Below are 15,017 nucleotides of genomic sequence, written 5' to 3' on the forward strand. Positions count from 1 at the left end.
TCTTTTTCATTACATGCCAAAAAGTCAACTTTATTAAAAATGTTTTTGTTCCAGTGACTCCACAATCAGATTACAGAGACTAATATCATAATTAAAGGGATTGTCCACTACAAGGAGCTTCCTGGTTTTCATGTTTACCTACAGGTAGGACTGGGTGCGGGTTCGGCAGCTGTAGCCGATGCTCCAGTAAGCAAATGTCTGAGCTGCAATACCAGGCATGGCCACTATACTGTGTAAGCTGCTGTGTTTGGTAGGGAGTACAGAGGCCACGGCTTTTGTCGGAGCGCTGTGGTCCTTTATATTTACTAATCTTAACATTTTCAAGATTTCTTTCCAACAAAAAAAAATTAATTATTAGTAGTCAGATATAAACCTGGTTTCAGTTCTGTTCATGATCCTCCATTTTCAGCAAATAATTGATATTGTTTGTGTAACGAAAAGTTATACAGAAAGTATATGGGAAAATTGTATAAATTGCTCACAGTTTTCTACATCTCTGCTTGCTGTCCTTCCACAGGAAGCTTTACATATATATATCCTGGTCACGCAATGTGACACAGGTGCGCGGCTCGTTATATCCCTGGTCATGTGATGTCACACAGGTGCACGGCTCGTTATATCCCTGGTCATGTGATGTCACACAGGTGCACGGCTCATTATATCCCTGGTCATGTGATGTCACACAGGTGCACTGCTCGTTATATCCCTGGTCATGTGATGCCACACAGGTGCACGGCTCATTATATCCCTGGTCATGTGATGCCACACAGGTGCACTGCTCATTATATCCCTGGTCATGTGATGTCACACAGGTGCACGGCTCGTTATATCCCTGGTCATGTGATGTCACACAGGTCCGCAGCTCGTTATATCCCTGGTCATGAGATGTCACACAGGTGCACGGCTCGTTATATCCCTGGTCATGTCATGTCACACAGGTGAGCGGCTCGTTATATCCCTGGTCATGTGATGTCACACAGGTGCGCAGCTCATTATATCCCTGGTCATGTGATGTCACACAGGTGCACGGCTCGTTATATCCCTGGTCATGTGATGTCACACAGGTGCACGGCTCGTTATATCCCTGGTCATGTGATGTCACACAGGTGCACGGCTCGTTATATTCCTGGTCATGTGATGTCACACAGGTGCACGGCTCGTTATATTCCTGGTCATGTGATGTCACACAGGTTCACAGCTCGTTATATATCCCTGGTCATGTGATGCCACACAGGTGCATGGATTGTTGTGTACCTGGTCATGTGATGTCACAGATGCATGGCTCGTTATATCCCTGGTTATGTGATGTCACACAGGTGCGCGGCTCGTTAAATCCCTGGTCATGCGATGTCACACAGGTGCATGGCTCATTGTATCCCTGGTTATGTGATGTCAAACAGGTGTATGGCTCATTGTGTACCTGGTCATGTGATGTCACACAGGTGCACGGCCCATTATATCCCTGGTCATGTGATGTCACACAGGTGCATGGCTCGTATCCCTGGTCATGTAATGTCACACAGGTGCAAGGCTGAGCTGTGCACCTGTGAGACATCACATGACCAGGGACCAGTGTTTATTCACAGGAAGTAAACAATGAAACTTCCTATAGAATGACAGCAAGCAGAGATCTAGAAAACTGAGCAATTGATATATAAAATATATTGGAGAATTGTAGAATGTTTCAGTACACAAACAATATCAGTCAAGTGAACATCCCCTTTAAGAACCTGGGGTAATGGGATACAGTCTGGGAGCTACTGGAGCATCACACAAAGAGCAGATCACAGTCACCACGATTATTATTCAGATTAAAAAAATAGAAAAGCAGAGACATTTTTTGTAGTTTCTCTTCTAATTTATAAACTTACATGGGGACAATCAGACAAGTAATCAATAGATTTGTGATGTAACCATCTCCAAAACATGGCGAGGCAGAGGCAGGAATGATGATCCGGTTATGTTTCCTGCTCCTTTACTGCCGAGTGTATTTCAAGTGGACACCAAGATATTGGTTTACTTATTAAAAGCATTATGAACAGTGACATAAGCAATTTATAGCAAATCCCTGTTTTATGGGGGAGATAAGGAACAACATTCATCTTCATCACCAGGAAAACAAGAGCCGTGTTTTGCACGTTTTAGGTGACGGCATTAAAGCCGATCCTAATAAACACATTTACTGTATTTTTTTTGGTGCGCGGTCCCTCCTGGTGAAAGGCATTAGCCTGTGTTTCCAGTCATGTCTGATTGCTATAATCATCAATCAAAATATGTTACAAAAGGTTAAGACAAAACTGCAAAATACATCAGAAGCCGCCGCACAAATCATTCACTATTCGCATGTAATTTGGGTCCCCAGAAGCATAAAAACCCATTTCTGCTAACAGGCTTTTCATAGAATTTGAAGGGACATTATGCTCAAGTGCTCTCCCCCGGCCGGAGCACGTACACGGGAATCAGAGCTATTATTCCGCCTTACCAGGGGCTGAGCGGAATTGTAAGTGATTTTGACACTATTTCCGTGCACTTTCCGCTGGCAGCCATCAATCTGCATCACACAGTGCAGGAGAAGTTACAATGTTACCGCACCAGTGTCTATGGGTGCGCTAGATGTGGGTGCGGAAGCTACACCTGTACTAAGATACATATAGAATAGTATCAGGAACCAGAGCTGGACTGTAGAAGGAGCAGTGGATTATCTGCCATGTGTACTAAAGATATGATACTGGATGGAATATACAATGGGCTGCCCTCAGATTCTGCATTACCATTGTATTATCCGCAGGATAGAGGGAATACTCTGTGTCATAGCTGCATCACATGTAATCATGAATGGACGGAGCGGACGCTACATTCAGAGACTATAGAAGCACAACCCTAAGACGTCAGGGGCCACAGTCAAAGAGGATCACGAAAATGTAAGAGGCTTAAATGGAAGCAGAAATATTCCAGAATAAAATGATATTTTTACTGAGACGCGAATCAGCCGCACGTGCACTGGGGGCAGGGAAATATTTGTCTAAAAACATTTGGCTAATTTGGCAAGTTCTGTGCACACTATATATAATAAGATTATTTCTGCACTGGTTTATCTGTTTATGGTCAAACATTACTTTACGGCTCCCACGTGGCCCTATTAGTGGCTTCAGAGGTGCCGTGGACAGGACAGGCTCCCATATAAGTAGTATCGCTGAGATAATCCAGAGTCGTGGGTTCTTCTCCGGCAGCGCATGGATGTACTAAGATTAGGTGGATGCTACACGAGTGCACAGCCACATAGATCACAGCCTTGTAGTATCTCACATTACAAGATTAAGAACAGAGTTTGTCACCCTCCCAGCACCCATTTAACATCTCCCAGTCACACCATCACCTCCACAGACACCAACCTCCTTATTATGGAAACTGAATTCACTCTACAAGAATCTTTACACTTTGAAATATACTTCTTTCCACCGCTGCATCTTCTTCCACCCCCACCACCCCGTAGTCTTATCCTTTGAGAGGTCGTGACTTTTCGTTTTCCCTGCATCCGGGATGAGTATGCAAGTTAGTGGGGCTTGTCCTCTCACTGCTGTGCTCTTAGCTCTCTGTACTGAATTGCTCCACTGCCCCTGTGCACTTAGTAAAAGCTTTGGAAGGCTTCTAGTTGTATACAACAGCAATCGTGCATAAGGGATGTGCCATGAAGCAGTTCAAAGGACAGAGCTAAGAGCACAGCAGTGAGAGGAGTATTGGCTGCACAATGAATTGAAACCTCGGTACTTGTTCAGTACGTTCGCTCTGTTCAATACTGGGACTGGTGCTGTTCTACAGTCTCCTAGCAGTTGTCTGCAGGGGAATCCTCAGGGAGATATTGGGCAGGGAATCCTTTGTACAGATGCGTCGGGTCGGGGGAATCCTTTGTACAGATGCGTGGGGTCGCGGAATCCTTTGTACAGATGCGTGGGGTCGGGGAATCTTTTGTACAGATGCGTGGGGTCGGGGAATCCTTTGTACAGATGTGTGGGGTCGGGGAATCCTTTGTACAGATGCGTGGGGTCGGAGGAATCCTTTGTATAGATGTGTGGGGTCGGGGAATCCTTTGTACAGATGTGTCGGGTCGGAGGAATCCTTTATACAGATGTGTCGGGTCGGAGGAATCCTTTGTACAGATGCGTGGGGTCGGGGAATCCTTTGTACAGATGTGTCGGGTCGGAGGAATCCTTTGTACAGATGTGTGGGGTCGGGGAATCCTTTGTACAGATGCGTGGGGTCGGGGAATCCTTTGTACAGATGCGTGGGGTCGGGGAATCCTTTGTACAGATGCGTGGGGTCGGAGGAATCCTTTGTACAGATGCGTCGGGTCGGGGAATCCTTTGTACAGATGCGTCGGGTCGGGGAATCCTTTGTACAGATGCGTCGGGTCGGGGGATCACAACCTCCACTCTCCTCACTGTTACACAAGCTCTATGCACTGGTATATAGAGACCATTATAGAGATATTCTCAGAGGTCTCTATTTCTAAACCCGATGTAACCCCCCCCCCCCCATGTGTCTGCACCCTTAACATTGAATTCAGAGAATACTTTTTTCTCATCTTGAAAGTATCACATCCTTATGGAGAATCGTGATACTTCTCCGGGTATCGGTATCACACTAAAAATTATGGTATCGGTGCAAACTTTGTATGGACACAACCCATTAGCACTTGGAAAAGATACAATCCTAGAAGATTCATCCTGGTTGAGGGAATGAACACTGCAGATGTGAATCTAGTCTTACAGAACTGTGGACATTTCGAATCATCAGAAATTATTCAAGCCTTCGCCATTGCTGGGGTGAGGTCTCCTCCACTGATTATCATATGAATAAGAGCTTGGCAGGTAACTGATGTGACAACCTCTGTGCAGCGCTGCAGAATCTGTTGGCGCTATATAAATAAAGGAATTATAATTATAACGTACTGGAAAAATGTTGGTGTGGGAGGGGCAGGCATAGTTTTTGAGGGCAGTTCTACACCTACTCATAGATGAAACTGTTGCAGAACCTTTAAAAACAGAATCTTAGTAAAAGTAACAACCTCTCGATGCTGAGACAAAGGAGCCGCTTCAAATGTTAATTAAAACGACTGCAATCAAAATATCAATCAGCTCGGTTTATACAATGTCCAAACCCTGCGCACAGCCGAGACCCTCCCGAGACTACACAAACCCATTCACCGACACAAACACGGATCCAACTCCTGACAGATGTCAGCGCCTCGGAGCAGGACTGAACTACTGAGCTTTATATGGAAAATATGTTTTAGGCAGAAGTGCAGTGCGGTACATAATCCACTCTGCACACTGGAGAGTCCGGACCGATTTTAGACATTGGTACCTGGAATCCTTTCACCTGGGCTCCTGTCTTTGGTGAGAGTCACAATAGACTCAACAGGTGAAACATTGGTAACGAGGATGTAGGGGAAGGGAGAATATATGTTACCAATAAAATGTCTCTTTTGGAAACGTGACATTTACAAACACATTTTCTGTGAACTCCAACTTTACACACCCTTCATTTTCCAACAATTTTCCTCTCATCACTGGTAGGTGGAGCCCTGGCTGCCATGACTCAGAGCTGGTGGGTGGAGACCAAGCTACTAGGATTCACAGAGCTGGTAGATGGAAATCTAGCTGTTGTGACTCACAGCTCCCCCCTTTCTCTGCAGACACATGTAATGTGACACCTCAATGAGCTTTTGCCTTGTTGCTAGCAAGAGGGAAGTCAGCAGAGTGAAATGGAGATTAGAAGGGAGGATGATACATAGGCAAAGTAAGTGAAGAAAGAAGAACTTTGCTTAGGCCAATATATATATTGTATATATATGAAAATGTATCAGGCAATGTTAAGGGCCATGAGTAAAAACTGGTCACCGATTGGCTAACCATAGTCCGTTTTAAAAACCTTGAATAAAAGAAGAGAAGACAAATAGAATAAACTGAATAAATTGAGATATTACAAAGGTGGCAATAAAAAAGTTTAAGTACAATGCTCAGAGGGAGAAACTGCAATCCTGAAATATTAACCAATTTTGCCACAGTCCTGCTGCTACTAACATACACAAGGCTCTTATGATCCTCCCTCCTAATGACTTTTGGTTATGAAATCTCTTCTGAATTCTTTCTTGCAAGCAACAAGTCAGCAGCTCTTTGATTATATCCAGGGAGCAGGGAGTCACAGGAGCAAAATCTGCCTTAGAGCAAATTCACAGATAGAGACTGCGTAGAAAATAAGGACTAGAATCCGTTATTCCTCAGGTACACACACTGCACTCCGAGTTTGCATTAATTTGTAAATTTTTGTAAATTTGAAATCATAAAATATGAACGAGTTCTGGGACATCAGATCTTTAAAGTCTGCATTTGTCATTCCTATTATTCCTCCTACAAATTTAATAAAAAAGCTGACAACTGGGTGTTGCTATTAGAGTTGTCATCTGACCATGACAATACTGATTGGGCAGTGTTAAACAGTGTAGGACACCCCCCCAATTCAGTTACACCCAGTTGGCAATTTAGTAATTCATTTCTAAGAAAACAATCGTTATATTAGGGGGAAACTAGTATTTACAAAAGAAAAATTCGTATCAGGATCGGCGACAGCTCCTTTAAATCTCTTGCCTTGCTCTGTCAGGAGCTGATGACTGTGTGACGGCTGAGGCTTCAGGAGACGCCACGCTGTTCTGTGAGTATGAGCGTGTTGCCACACACGGAGGAGTTAACGCTTGTATTCCCCGCCAGCCTTGTGTTGTGAGCTACAAATGAAGCTGTAGACCAAATGCCCGGCTTAATTGGAGGTCACTGGAGGTTAATTAACTGTTAGAGCCCATGAATAAAAGTGCCCAGATCCTGCTGCAAATCAATGCCCAGCAAAGAGAAAGAAAATATAAAACATGTTACAAATCACAAAACGATATCATAAACCTGACAGTGCAGGAACAAAAGACCTTGGAGCGTCTGAGAAACACAAATTATACGGTGAATGGATAAAGAGATGCTGCTCTATGCACTGGCCGCCTATGTGGGGCCCGCATCTACATGCCCACGTCTAGGGGACTCAGCTATACAGAATGACGACAGTAACGGGACAATAAAAGACGTGAATGTATTATTTATTTGCATGATCCTGCGTCTCTATTGCACAGGGACAGATACATTTGTTCTATGGATTACATAGAAGATAATTACTGGACTGCGTAAGAATAAGGCTGGAATCACAATGGGCTGTTGAATGTCCATAGCACATTTTTTTTTCCATTTTAAAAAAATACTGAAAAAAGAAAAAAAATAATAAAAAAAATCACTGAACCACGGGCGAGAAAATCACTCAACCACAGCCGTGAAAAACAAATCCAGTGTGAAAGAGCCCCGATTCAATGTATGCAATTATTGGCATTTAAAGGGGACATCCAACGCCCCAACTTGTTCTATAAGGTCATACGGACATCACTTATGGGGCAGGTCGCCTTATTACACAGACTGACATTTCAATAGCCACATGTAGTACTACGGATCACCAGTAGAGGCCACTGCAGTGCAAATAAGTAACAAACGATCGATGGTTCAAGGATCAAGGTGATGAGGGGGCCCACACGTCAGACAACTCTCTCACTGATGTAACTATGTAACAAAGACTAACAGGAGACACTGGAGAAATAGTGAAATCCATAGGTGCTTATAATGTATATCTATATACACACACGCCACTTATTTTGTTATTAAATTATAATACAAGTTTTGGGTCAATTTTTCTTTGTGGCCATTAATAAGTGGGCAGGTAAGTGGACGTTCTCACTGTCTGCTTTACGGTAATGTAGTAACCTGACAAGCCCCACTATCGCTCTCTACTCCTAGAACTGGCTTTGCCTCGTACTGAAGTCCAATACTATTCACTTTATCGATACCGGGCGGCTGCAATACCATGCCAGGCCACTATAAATGTGTGCGATGCCACGGCCGCTGGATTAAGTAGATGAATGAGGTGATTATTTTCATATTGATTGCCCCTCTTTAGGATATGGCATCATGAACTGATCACTAAAGGCCCGATTAACTCCTTCAACACCAAACGTCTTTTTGGTTCTCCACAAGTTTCTTAATTTACTTTGAACCACAACAAAAGAAAAATCTATAAAAAGGAACTTAAAATTTTAATAATTTGTAAATATGTCAGAAAACTCCTACTTGGAATATTTCAGCACAAATCCGCAGTGATGATGATGGATGCCTAATCTGCGGAGTTATTAGGGGACCAGATATCGCATGCGGGGACACGGATTCCTGCTCCACGAGGCGACGAGACTCATTTAGACTTTGCAAAACAAATAAAATGGTTTCTCTGTGCAATTACTGCCCAATTTATCGGACCACGAGAGGCAATTACAGTGGACAATATCTGAGAGTGGTGGAGATTTCACACTTGATACATCACATATCTTTATAGTCGGGGAATATTTTACATCTAACGTCCATCATGTGACAGTGGAAGGCGGACGCTAGAACGGATCCCGGGAAAGCGGTTTATTTACCATCAGGGCGAGATCTGGTGTCGCCATCGATTTCAATTTGTCCTTTTTCGAGAAATAGGATTTTGCCAAAAGGTCCAGGAAGAATCTGCAGAATTGTGCTGAATGGCCGGAGGCCAACAATTACTTAGTTTAACTTTTACGGGAAGAAATAAAGGAAAAGTTGAGTTAATTAGAAAGTGTCGAAATCTAAATGGAACTGCAGCATCTGAAGAAGTTCCAAAAACCTTATGAATATCAAAATGTTGCAAGCAACAAGCATCTCCGGTGATATCCAAGGATTACACTATTTTACCGGAGAGTGACTAAACTTTCTACAGAATTGTGCGAGTGAATGGAGATGGTGACAGTAAATTTTGTAATATACTTTATTAAATACACATGTGGACAAAATATTTGGTTCTCCGGATATAATGAAAGAAAACCCCACAACGGGCACAGAAATAACCTGAATCTGACAAAAGTAAAAATAAATTACATTCCTATGAAAATGAACAAATGAAAAAGGCCGACCTCACTTTTCAGCCGGGACAGAAATGATGGTTCCCTTAACCCCTTAACCGCGAAGCCACTTTTCACCTTCCTGACACGGCCCATTTTTTCCAATCTGCCCTGTGTCACTATAAGTGGTTATAACTTCGGAACGCTTTAACATATCCAAGTGATTTTGAAATTGTTTTCTCGTGACACTTTGTACTTAATGTTAGTTGAAAAGTTTTGGTGGTATGTGCTGCGTTTATTTATTAAAAAAATAGATATTTGGTGAAAATTTGGAAAAAGTCTTGATTTTTTGAAATTGAAAATGTTCTACTTTTTCCACACAGTCATAACAGCAAAAAAACTTGATAACTAACATTCACCGAATGTCTTCTTTATGTCTCCGTGGTTTTTTATGCAATCTCTCATTTTTGTAAAATGTTATGGGGCTTTGAACTTTAGGTACGATTTCTAAAATTTTCATAAAAAACACAAAATCATGCTTTTGCAGGACCTGCTTCGATTTCAAGTCACTTTAAGGAGGCCTAAAAAGTGAAACCCCATAAATTACCCCATTATAAAAACTACACCCCTTAATGTATGTAAAACAACTTTCACGAAGGTTGTTAACCCTTTAATTATTTTACAGGGGATAAAACAAGATCGGATCGGATATATTGATAACCAAGTCTATGGGTGTTTTTAGCCTTTAAAAGGACTGTACCAAGTGTGATTGGTGGTGGTCCAATTACTGAGACTCCCACCAATTCAGAAAAAAGGGGGTCCCATTGTAATTAACTGATTGAGAGGCAGGTCGAGAATGTGTCCTGCTGCTCAATTCAATACCATGGGCAGGTTTAAAGTGCAGAGCACAGCGCTGGGGTATCCCCAGAACTCTTATTCACGGTCTTTGGGGGTCAATAAAAAGACATAAACCCCTTTAAGGGTAAGGATTATTCTTTCCTGTCTGCCTAATGGCTATGAAAGTCATGTTATTAAATATCCAAGATAATAACAGAGGAATAGCACAAGGCTGCACATTACTGGCGGTCCCCTACTTAAAGGGAACCTGTCACCAGGAGACCCATTTTTAGCTCTCCCCCAGTCCCCACAGAGCATAGTACATACACTGCCAAAGTGTTTTTGTAGAAAAAAAGATATGTAATATTGTACCTTTCATTAGCATGTGCTGTGTGACAGGGCAGTCGCCCACTGGGTGGGGCTGGAAAGGAGCAGTTCCCCCCCACCCTTGGGAAACATGTGACCTTTTCAAATATATGAATAACTCCCCTCACTCGGGATTGGCTGTAGAGGAGCAGGGGGCGTCGCTAAGCCAAGTGATGGGTGTTTTCATATATTTGAAAAGGTCACATGGAGGAGCTGTTCCCCAAGGGTGGGGGGGAACTGCTCCTTTCCAACCCCTCCCAATAGGCAACTGCCTAGTCACACAGCAGATGCTAATGAAAGGTACAATATAACATCTCTTTTTTTCTGTAAAACTAATTTTTAATACAAAAACACTTTGGCAGTGTATGTACTATGCTCTGTGGGGACTGGGAGAGTGCTAAAAATAGCTCTCCTGGTGACAGGTTCCCTTTAAGGACACTCGAGTTACAGACGGACCCCTAGTTACAGACGGACCCCTAGTTACAGACGGACCCCTAGTTACAGACGGACCCCTAGTTACAGACGGACCCCTAGTTACAGACGGACCCCTAGTTACAGACGGACCCCTAGTTACAGACGGACCCCTAGTTACAGACGGACCCCTAGTTACAGACGGACCCCTAGTTACAGACGGACCCCTAGTTACAGACGGACCCCTAGTTACAGAGGGACCCCTAGTTACAGACGGACCCCTAGTTACAGACGGACCCCTAGTTACAGACGGACCCCTAGTTACAGACGGACCCCTAGTTACAGACGGACCCCTAGTTACAGACGGACCCCTCTGCCCCCTGTGACCTCTCTGGATGTTACTATAGTCCCAGGCTGCACTGATCAGCTGTAAGGTGTCTGTAATGAAGCTTTATTGATAATCCTTGGTCCAATTACAGCAAAAAATTTTGAAACTCCAATTGTCACTGGGGGAAAAACATTTTTGTCTGCATCTACAATTATAAAATATACTCACATACAAATTCAACTTAAGAACAAACCTACAGACCCTATCTTGTATGTAACCCAGGGACTGTCTGTACTAAGTACCTACTAAAATAGATATAAGGACAGGTTCTCCTTGGAATATTTAAAATTCTATATATTTTGTTTGCTCAGCAAGGACGGGATTTTCACGCACATCACAGCAGACGCCCTCACACAAAAAAAAAATGGTGTTTTTTTCCCCCTGTCACACTTTACCGAGACTCCATTTCTTTACCTGTTGCTAGGCGACAGGAAGCTAATAGATGCAGACAGTGGACATCTCCATCATCAGTACCACAGCAGGTCTTTAGAGAGTTCAGCCGGGGTAAATGAAATAATAACACAAGTCGCTAATTAGCAAAAGCCGAAGCCGCTAACGAAGAGCGTTCATTAAATCCAACAAAACATTCACAGCGTTCAACGAGTTACGACTTTGTAACTTTCATGACTGACGCCAATTCCTGGCGTTCTGATCCATCAGCACCAGGCTGCACCTACTCCTCTAGGTGTTGTTCACAATGTCACCAGCTGCACATCAGAGGGGGCAGGAGATTAGGGCCATAAACTCAGTTTTTAACACTGGAGGTAGGAAATGGTTAACAGTCGCTGCATTGGAAACAATGTATTAAAGTTCTTACAAAGGAATGTTATACACCGGACCCATCAGAGCCGCTGGATGCTGAGTCCAGTGGCGTCACAGGGGGTCTCCTAGGTGCTCATAAACCGCTATATACCCTGAGCAATCACATTCACCCTAATATATCACTTGCCAGGAAATCAGAAAAGTCTAAAAGGGGTGGAGTCTGTGCAAACCACGGGCAAAAGGGGGTAGTCCCGCAGCTGGGCTTAGACACCTAATTATGGTTCTACACCCGCTAGTTAGTTAGGCCGGCGGCACTAGACCTTGGCCGGTCTGTGAAATACAGGACAGGTGCAAGGGACGGGACTATGAGCATTATAATGATATACAATACAGATTACAGGGAAGAAGGGACTCCATGCACCATATATCGACGATGCAAGGATTTTAATTCCCGGCAGTGAAGTCGTCTGTGGATTAGTACTGGGCGCGGTCCAGGATTCACAGACCGACCTCACGTTTGCTTTAGCCATAAGCTGAAGTCCCAGATTTCACATTCATGATCCATGGACTAGTACGATCAGCAGGAATTGTAGACATATGCGATAAAATTGATATTTCTGGCAGGTAAGACGCATTCCTGTGATTACAGAAATTTAAAGTATTATTTAAAGGGTTTGTCCATAAAACAAAAAATGCACCACCATGGTCTGTACCGGTATTGCAGCTCAGCTTTATTGAGATAAATGGAGCTCAAATGAAAAACCACACACTACCCATGGTCAGGAGAGAAGTAGTTTCTGATTTTTTTTTAACCTCCAGACAACCCCTTTAAGGTTACCAACCCCCACCCCCTTTATAACACACTGCCTAGACCCAGTCCTTGGACGGCATTTTCATCATATTCCAAAACTGCACCGTGAAGATGTGCAAGGAATTGTTATATTCGCACCATATTTGGGAAGGCATCTGGAGACAGTCCTAGGGACTTATATGTGGACAGGGACTCTCTGGGAATGTCCTTGTCAGGACGGGAGTTTTCTTGGGGAGCAGGGACACAGTAGTCATAGGGAGACTTGGATGCAGTGCTTTCATGTACTCCTGGTCTGGGACCCCCTGTGGCAGCAGCTCCATGTACCTGCCCATCACAATGACTCCTGCCTCCTCTGGACGGGCGAGATCTTTCCTCTTATCATAATCCAAATAATCCTCCCTGTCCTGCCTGCTGCATTGTGGTTGTTTAATCTTGGTCTGCCATCTAGACGGTGTTACATGATGGATAGTGGCTTTGCTCTGGTGAATGTTACATTTTAACCACTTAAATTAAAAGTTATGTTTTATATGCCCCGCCTTCACCTTTCTTTGATTTGACATTTGCACCAAATTCACTTTTTTTTTTTTTCAATGATAAATTCTGTGTCCCTTTTCATAAACACATACGTCTCATCACATACGTCTCATCACATACGTCTCATCACATACGTCTCATCACATACGTCAAATAAATTACCAAAAAACTGCTTTAAAAAAAAAAAAGGCGTGGGAAAACACTTTCACAATGTGAATATTTTTGGCAAACTATAAAACCTTCCTTCTTGCTAACACCAATTTTATTAATTGACGCAATTTGTTGGCTTAACACAAAAGCCTTAAAAATGTAACAAACTGCAATCAAATACCAACAACAACCAAAAAAAATTACATTTGCTCAATATTTGGCAAACTTTATTAACACCTCTGGTCACACTTTGACCATGTGATTCTTATAGAGCTGCAGGGAAATTTTTAATTAACCTAAAATACATTAAAAAAAAAACCTCCCTTTCCATCACCGGCACAAAAATCTACCCAACTTCTACATCTACAGGCGAACAAGTCAAAATCCACGTGACGGCGGCCGGCTGCCGTAATGAATTTAACATCCCACTTAGCCAGTATGAGGGGAGTTTCGCTCGGCAGGACACAAGGTGGCGCTCCTTTCCTTGCAAATGCAATAGCGAAAATAATCTCTATGGTTTTCATGCAGTTTGAGTGGCGACTTCGAGATGGAAGCAGCTTTTGTGTTTCTGCTCTAATCATTCCTCTAGGTTTTTTATTTTTTTGCACCCCATTCCAGAGGAAGAAGAGGAAGAAAAAAATATCCTTAAAAAAAAAAACAAAAAACAAGTTTTATCAACCCAAGACAACTGCTTTAATATCACCGCTATCAACTCTCAGGAAGCCAAGGAGATTGCTAGGAATATCCTGCAGCAGATGCTGAACCACCGAGCATCCTCACACAGTCGGCTCGCAGACCTGATCGCAGAGAGATGCCTCACGCCACAACTTCACAGTCATTTACTTATTTTTAAGGATACATAAGGTAAGCTTCATGTGCCGTGATGCTGTACGACCCCCTCTCTGTAATGCTGAGATGTCTATGTGCTTCCTCACGGTGATTGATATGGATATTGGTAGCGGCCCTGGTGTCTGATGTATGGGGGGGTAGATGTTCCTATTCCGGGGTCCATGCATTTTGTGCAGAAGGCTATGGCCATAGTATAATGTGGAATCGCTGAGCACATAAGAAGCTACGTAGTAGCCGGGGCGATCTGCTGGCTGCGTGATGCAGGATGGTGTTTGCTTAGAGAGATCTGCAATAGATGTCGTGCACTTTATTGATCAGGTCCCATGATGTGGATAAAGCCAAAAAAGGAAAAGCTATAGGTGCGTAGGGAATGCATTGGGCATGCAGGGTGCTGGCTCCTGGGACGTGCCTGTGTGCGGGGGTAGCACCCAGGCTACTTGCTCATGCTGGTGCCATTGTCAGGTGCCATCCGGCCGACTTCAAGGCGACAAGGAGAATTTTGCTAGAATGACCGGAGGAGATTGGAAAGTGCTTTCCAGCTAGATCAAATATTTAAGAGCCAAATTAGCTAGTCAGAGGGGTGTTTTATCGCGGAGTAATCCCTATAGGCGCAGCGGCTCCTTCCATCACTTTCCCAGGAATACTCAATGAGCCAATTTAATCTGACCATCTCAGGCGCAGACATAGGAGGAATACAGAGTCCGGCATGACGGAGGCACAGCTCATAACTTCTCATACCCCAAGGGTTAGGGTTAGGTGACGGACTCCATCGCCGGCCGCAACCACCTCCAGTACATCTACCTCCGTGTACAGCGCCGGCCGCAACCACCTCCAGTACATCTACCTCCATGTACAGCGCCGGCCGCAACCACCTCCAGTACATCTACCTCCATGTACAGCGCCGGCCGCAACCACCT

General features: G+C 43.7%; 2 protein-coding genes across 3 annotated transcripts in view; one reads left to right on the plus strand and one right to left on the minus strand.

The window, feature by feature from the left end:
* DOCK1 (dedicator of cytokinesis 1) overlaps nucleotides 1–15,017 on the minus strand; it is a 221,354-nt gene that overhangs the window by 79,401 nt on the left and 126,936 nt on the right. The gene's annotated exons all lie outside the window — the stretch shown is intronic.
* Nucleotides 13,781–15,017, plus strand: part of INSYN2A (inhibitory synaptic factor 2A) — a 35,792-nt gene continuing 34,555 nt past the window's right edge. Inside the window, exon 1 of the mRNA XM_072129714.1 lies at nucleotides 13,781–14,115. The gene's annotated coding sequence lies outside the window, so the exon portion shown is untranslated. The remainder of the gene's footprint in view (nucleotides 14,116–15,017) is intronic.

The sequence above is a fragment of the Engystomops pustulosus genome, chromosome 11 (assembly GCF_040894005.1).
Source record: "Engystomops pustulosus chromosome 11, aEngPut4.maternal, whole genome shotgun sequence".
NCBI classification, from domain to species: Eukaryota; Metazoa; Chordata; class Amphibia; order Anura; family Leptodactylidae; genus Engystomops; species Engystomops pustulosus.